The 7,367-nt window shown below is 48.3% G+C and overlaps 1 long non-coding RNA gene across 1 annotated transcript; it reads left to right on the top strand.

Annotated features, from left to right (window-relative positions):
• Positions 1-1,249: 1,249 nt before the first annotated feature.
• On the top strand, positions 1,250-7,070 carry LOC129385746 (uncharacterized). Its single transcript, XR_011893556.1, has 2 exons — positions 1,250-1,624; positions 6,902-7,070. It is a non-coding gene; the product is annotated as an uncharacterized lncRNA (long non-coding RNA).
• Positions 7,071-7,367: the final 297 nt, after the last annotated feature.

The following is a 7,367-nucleotide window of genomic DNA, read 5'->3' as shown; positions in this document are numbered from 1 at the left end:
TTATTAATTTCTCCCGAGGGCATCTTAGATATTGTGGCTTTTTGGGAAATGTGTTTAGAAAATAGGTAGCCCAGGGCGAGAATTGCTAATAGTTGCTGCATATGGTATTTTTGTTCCATTTTTCGCTGATCCATTTTTCGCTGAATAGTTCGCGTCACGTTTGGTAAGTCATCACACTTTGATGCTGTCTGAGCAGACTTAACACGCCGAGTGATTTGTTTGTTTCACAACGTAGTCGCTTCTTGCAAGTGAATTTTGTACTCAACTGAATTATTTCTTATTATGCTTACGCCGCATAGGACTAAACCCGGCCTTGCCGCCAGCGCTGGATCTAATTTGACTGGCGCTGCTCTGCCTTTAAATATATCATGTGGCACCTCTCTCTAGTAACATTTAAAAAAGTACTGCAACGTTAGTCAGACTATAGCTTTGTACGTTTCCAAGCAGCTCCCTTAGGGAATTTAAAATTGCGAAAACTGCAGCGCGAACGGCAGTTCATCGGTGGTACAGCGCTAACACGCGCTTTTATTAACCCGTGCGTTTGGTGGCTTCGTTGACTATAGTGTACGCGTTTCTATCAATAAATTCGCAATTATTCTTCTTCAGGCGACTTTCATTACACTTATTCGGCGGCGTCACATGTATTCATCGGCAGAAAAATCACAACGGCATATGCAGACATCGCACCGTGCGGATTTGTTATCTAAGTCTGCACTAACGACGGGTGCTTATTATTGAGGTACAGAAGCAGCATTACGGCAAGGGTAGAATAAAAAAAAAAAAAAACACGGTCGAGACATCGCATTAGTCAACAAAATTTGTCGGCTAGTTTACATGAGCTCCATTTCATGTAAATGGTCTTCATGGCGTTTGTCTGCGGGACGCACCTGGCGCGTATGTGGACCATGTTGCCCCAAACACCGGTAACATCTTGTTCATATCCGCTCCCACAGAGGTCTGCGTCTTCCCTACAGCTGTCACCGCAGAAGAAGCAGTCTCGCGCCCGAACAAAGGACAAATCGCAGCCGCGAACTTCAGTCACCCTTGCTGCAAAGCGTTGTCGTCTGCTATTGCTCCCGCGCGTATTGTTGGAAGCGCCCGCTAGGTGGCTATCAGTGGCGCGGTGCACGAGGCCTATAGCTAAAGCCCCTCAATTTTTCAAAAGTAGCGCCATTCTTAGATCTTTCCGCCACCCCGCTCACCCTGGCGCGTCCTCCTCCACGCCTCGTGTCGCCCCAGCCTCCTCCGCTCCCCCATTGGCCAATCTCTGTCACGTGGAAGCAGGCGCCGCGCTTTTGTACATTTTTTTCTTTCCAGCGCGGAGCAAGCGCCGCGCTTTTGTATATTTTTTGTTTCCAGCGCGCGCCGACCTCCATTGTTGGGCCTGCTCGACGAAAGTACGGCAGGCGGACTGACGGAGTGCGTTAGCGCAATACAATGTGCAGGGCCGAGAACTTAATTGCGATGCCATGCTGCTGCGCCTTCGGTTGCCGCAACAGACAAAGCGAGGGCAAAAAGCTTTTTGCTTTGCCGTCCGGCGGGCGCAACGCAAGAAGAAGTGTGGATTCGCAGTATCGGGCGGCCTGACTTCGAGGAAGTGGCAAAGAACGCACGGCTTAGTCAAGTAAGGGCCACGGCTACTCACAACCTCTTATTTTGAGCCTAGTTCACGCCTTCCGCTTCGAAAAAGTGTGTGTTCATGCTTTGCGTGCTTTTTAGCGCGTTGCTTGACTTTATTTTTTTTCGAACGTGCTCTCTTTGTTTCATGTAGTTTCGTCTTGCGGTGGAATACACGCGTCTGCAGCTGGCCTGTGACTTAAAAGCGACTTTATTCAGGGTGTGTTTTGAGCTCCACCAGACGTTAGCACATTCTCGACGCTTTTGCAAGGCTCACTATGACTTACGATGCAGTCTTTTAGCTTCGAATGTACGCCCGCATGTATTGACTTGGTTTGTGGTGATTAACGTTTTTAACGTTCCGAAGCGACTAAAGCTAGGATGGAGGTCGTAGTGGATGGCTCCGGATAACTTTATCTAGCTCGCCTGGGGATGTTTAACGTGTACTTTGATCGTAGAGTCGTACGTGTGCCGGTAAATTCCTCGTTGGCGTTTCATAATACTCGCGCGCTAGCGCTGCTTTAGAAGTTGGCGACTCGGCGCGATTGTATTCCTTCAATAAATTTTATTTACTAGTTGTAACAACTTGTCATTATTTCGTATTATTGACAGCGCCTCCAGGGCACCAAAGCGGCAACGGGAACACCAAAGCTAGAACCAGGGCTGAATGGGGCTCGCTGAAGCCTGTGCATGCCACGGGGGTATAAGATCGCGGACAGCCAATTTTGTATGCGAACACTCCCTGCGACGCCTGCAAAAATGTTACGTGCTCTTCAGAGTCCTCCGTTAGCCATTACATGTGCCCTCCTGGAGCAGTACTTGTAAAAAAAAAAAACAATATATCGTCACGATTACCAAAGCACCCCGCAATGAAAAAGCGGCCCTGTTGCCAGGCATTGCTGACCGCACACAGCCGGAATCTCTCACGCGCCGACCGAACAAAAGTGTCCTGCAGGTACGTGAATGAACCTACGAAACCACGTACACATACTTTCACGGTGTCAACACCTGAAACTTTGGTAATTACGCGCATGTTTGAGTACACCGCGTCCTTGCGTCGTGCTTCAGCAACACGAACTCTCAACGTCGCGCGCTTTACGCCTTAAATACGCCTTGAATAATGGTCCGTTTCTCTATTTCTTCCGCAATTCCAACACGAAATTCTAAAGGCCAATTACCGACTGACGAAGAAAGAGCTCGATTGAAAAAAACTGCTCCGCAGGGCTCGAACGCACTTTTCTGCGGATTTCCTCCCGTAGCGTGTTAGCCGTCGTCTGCTACGGCAGGCCCACCACCGGCGGCGCCACCGTCGAGGCCGCGCCGAGCGGAGGAGGAGGGAAGCGAATGGCGCTACTTTGGGGGAGATTAAGGGGTTTTACCTATAGCGGCCATAGACAGGAACACTAGGTGGAGGTGAGCACTAGCGCCACTGTTCGCGGCGGCGGTTTGGAAAACTAAAAAAAAAAACACACACAAGCAAAAGCAAATCAGCGGCGCTGTCGCAGCGCCGCACGCGCAGGTCGCCCCTTATACAGTAGGTCGTGTACAAAAGTGAGCAACATATGCGTTTGGTCGCGTCGTCTTTTTGAGCATCGGCATATTTTTGAACTCTGGCTAAAGTTAGCTGAAACACCCTGTATAATGCGTCAAGCAAGGCAAATAAACATGTTGCTCAATCACAGATCACAGAATCTTAAGGCCCGCCCCTCCTTCCATCTCCCCCCGATGCATCACGTGCGGCGGAAGGCGGCGCGCTTGCTCCCCGCTTTTCTTCGAGGCTCAGACAAGACTGACCCACCATCGTCGGCTCCCCACATCTCTCCCCCTCCCCCCTTACGCCTTCACTCGCACATACAGCATGCGGCGCAGGGTGACGATGTTATCGCCCGTGGAATTCACACGGGACATGAGAGCGACGGCGACTACAGGTATGCGCCTTCAATGTCCATATAATTACTATCGCAATAATATAATACGAGTATACGGCAACTGAAGAGTGCCGTGGGCCATTAATTTCCGTAAAAGAAGTACCAAAATCGAACTTTCACCATGCGACAGTTGGCTGCGCCGCAACAATGTCTTTTTTTAAATCTTTTGTGGGGCGTGGGCACCAAGATGAAAAAACGCAAAGGAGAGCATGTTGACCACAAACGAATGCCTACTTTGGGCACCTAATGTGGTTACCGAAGGAATATAGAATAAAATGTGAGACGATTGTTCCACAGAGAATCATAGGCATGGTACTCGTTATCCTACACTGGCGAGACAGAAGACTTTTTGGGACAAGTTGCGATAACATTGAAGTGAAAGTGATGCCTCGAGCGAGCGTGTTGCAATCCGTTGAGTCCCTACAGAGATGGCGATGAGCGACCATTGTTTCTTTTTCTCTTCTGCTAGCCAGAAAGCATCCAAAATTCTGTGAGGCCAAAATCCACTCGGCCAGAGAAGAGCAAATACACACCGAAGTTCACCGTACGGTTGTCAGGGCAACACGTGAAAAACGCATGACCTCTGGCTGGCCCAGGCATCTTGCGAGTAGCAAGAACAAAAAAACTGAAGAGGCTTAATGTGTCCTTGCGAATAAAATTCAAAGTAGAAAAAATAAATAAGAATGTAGTTATCTTTGCTGGCTTTAGTGTCTTGGCATGGATGGAGGTGGAAAAAATGTTGATATTCTTTTCTGTGACATGACGGCACAAATGAACCATCACAACGCTTCATCTCATCGGACCTTGCTGCGTGCTTTGTCAACTTGTCTGATATAGTGTTGATTTGGCTTGTCTCGTTGTATGGTCTGACGCACGATTTTAGAAAAGTCAATGTACGTTTGGCGTGAAATGCTTGTAAGAACATTAAATCCACAAAGATCTGGAATTGCGCTATGCGACTCTAGGTGCATGGGCGTTGCCACGAAACCCAGCCCAAGTTCACAATCTTCGCCCCAAAATGTCTTTTCGAGCGTGAAAAATACATTCTAGACAAAATCCGGAATGATCTGGCACTGGGGTTGTTGGGGTCGGCAATGCATGACAGCACAAAAAAATTTCGGAGGGGGGGGGGTTGAAGTCCAATAAGCCCTCCCCACCCCCCACCCCGGCTATGCCCCGGCTTCCAGCCTCTCCTGCCCTACTGCGACGAATCGCTTCGTGAGGCTCACAATACGTTGCCTCAGACAGACCAGCAGCAACACCAAGATGACACACGTTTGACGGTTACGGGGTTGATGGATGGTACGCCAACTACGACGCTGAGACCAAGGAACTCCTCCTGTGAAAGTGCATTATAACTTGTACGCCACTTCATTACGGTTGCTACTGGGCCTTACCAGGAGCTAAAACGTGCAAATGGAGTCAAGCGTGACAGCCCCGTCTTCGAGCATACCCTTCTTTCCCTGGGACTGTGAGCCGTGTGCACCTGGATTTTTTTTTTCTCCAATGGCGTTCCGTGAACAAAGGTGCCAGAGTGATTGTGCGCACTCTTGCCCTCAAGGCGACTACGAGTGCTCCGAATGTCAGATGGTGTGACTGCAGAGTTCCCTGTCCTAGCGATCTAGGGAGGACAGAGGGGTAAAAAGCGGACGTCTTTAATGAGTCGGTCATTTGAGGGATTGCCCGACGTTTGTGCACAGGCGCGAGTACAAGTGGGTGCGATAGAGAAAATCTGGGGGCTTTTGCTCCTTCAATATCTGCCTTTGCCTATAGGTACTATGGCAGAGAACTTTCCTTATTCGTTTTGTATGTGCTCATCACTAGGCTAGCCAGAATGTTCGTTTGCATCTGTTTTAGTCGTCTGCTAACCAGGGAACTTGCAGAGAGCAGCCAGGCCAAAATCGTCCTGGCTGTTTCTGGCAGCCTGCGAGTAGCCAGAACCGTCCAGCCCGAGCAAAACAAACGTCCAGCGGAGGTGTGTGGTGCAGTGGGTGGAGCAACACGAGAAGAAGGCGCTCTGGCTGGCTATGGCAAGGGTGGCGCTATGGGCTTGTTGGTCGGTCATCATTGAAAGGTCATCATTGCGGAACAAAACAAAGACACCTTAGAAACCTCTTTAGCACATTTAAATAGTCAGATGCATGTACATTTCACAGCGCTACCAGGTTTTCAGGGAGCTTTTAGATTTGTCGATCATTTTTTTATGCTCCTAGATTGCCCTAGTAAGTGTTTCCAAGAACGTACCAATGCCTTTACGATTTATCGCGAGTGTTTGAGACCTCTTGACGTGACTTTTGAAATGTCTGTCGACAATAAGCTTCGGTTTCTTGACGTTCAGTACATCTTTAGTGATAGTAAGACCTGCTGGTCTTATAGCCCACGAGCTAACAAACCTCTTCTCCAATTTCATTCAGCCCATTCGAAGTTGGTGAAGAGGGGCATAACTAACATGTGTTTCAAGAACGCCCTTAGAAAATCATGCCCACACCTAACGAAAACCAGTCTCCAACAGCAGTCTGCGGGTCTTAAGAAAGCTGGTTATCCTAACCATGTGTTGGTGTCGGTGGTGGAGAGGTTGCTAAAACAGCAATGCTCGAGAGATTGCCCCGGTGAGAATGTCAGAGCTAGCAGCCGTGAGCAGGTGAAAACCGCTGTGATTCCGTACATACACCAGGTATCACATAGCCTGGAAGTCACGCCAATGTACGGGTTGTTTTTTCAGCTACGGATAAGCTGGGTACCTTGTGCAAAACCATGGATCCAATAAGGACAAAAAGGCTGGTGTATGATAAGAATTGCAAAGATCCGTTCGTAGGATGTGCGGTGGGGGTGATCCATCGCATTCTGCTGTCATGTGGTAAATGCTACATAGGCTAAACTGGCAGATGCATTAATGAGTGCTTAAGAGAGCACAGAAATAAGAGTCACAGTGTATCAAGCGATGGTTTTCTAGCTTTCCATTGTAAAATGTATCCATGTCAGCCATGTCGCCCTCTTCTAGAAGATACCACTATTATAGATAAGGATAAGCGCGAATGTGTAAGTTTAATAATAGAAATGGAGTAGATCCTCTCGGCGGCTGACCGAGAGAGTTGGATTATTTGGCCATGGCATAAAGGCTGAACTGCATTTTCCATATGCCATTTAGATTTTCTTGTGTTTTCCTGTTGTATGGTTTTAGATTGTTTTCATACCGTCATGTATGCAAGTGCATGCTCATGGTTGATATCATAGTGTGCACGTGGTTGTTTGCGGGTACTATAAGTATGACCGATCCGGGAAGTAAAATTTTCGTTGTTGAGAGTTAGCGCTTGTCTTCATTTCTTCATGTACATTTGTTTTGTTGCACTATACAGATACCTTTCAATGGCTCTGGCAGTCCGCGGATAGCCAGAAGTGGATATAGAAGAAGCCCAGCAACAGACACGCTCAAGTAATCATGACGTGGGTCTTCGTCCTCATCTTCAACATGCCACAGAAAAGCACAGGAGCGCATCTGCTTCACTAAAACTGTTGCAGAAGTTTCGTAGGCTCTGTTCTCATGTTTTGTGCTAACCGTTCCAGCGTTACTGATTGAGCTGGAACAGTTCGCAGAGCTACACAAACTCAAGCAAATGGTAGAGGATGTGCAAACAAAAGCCGCAGGCGTCCCCTGAAAAACGGTCAGTCCGGGCGCTCTTACCAGGACACTGAAAGCTATAGAGCACACTGATAGTGACAGCAGCGACAGTACCATCCATGAATAGGATGGCAAACAACACAAAGACTGGACACATTGAAATCTGGCAATGGAATTACTGCCCACTACGCAAGAAATTGGCT

Source organism: Dermacentor andersoni, chromosome 3 (assembly GCF_023375885.2).
Source record: "Dermacentor andersoni chromosome 3, qqDerAnde1_hic_scaffold, whole genome shotgun sequence".
NCBI lineage: Eukaryota > Metazoa > Arthropoda > Arachnida > Ixodida > Ixodidae > Dermacentor > Dermacentor andersoni.
This window is presented reverse-complemented; position numbering and strand designations above follow the sequence as displayed.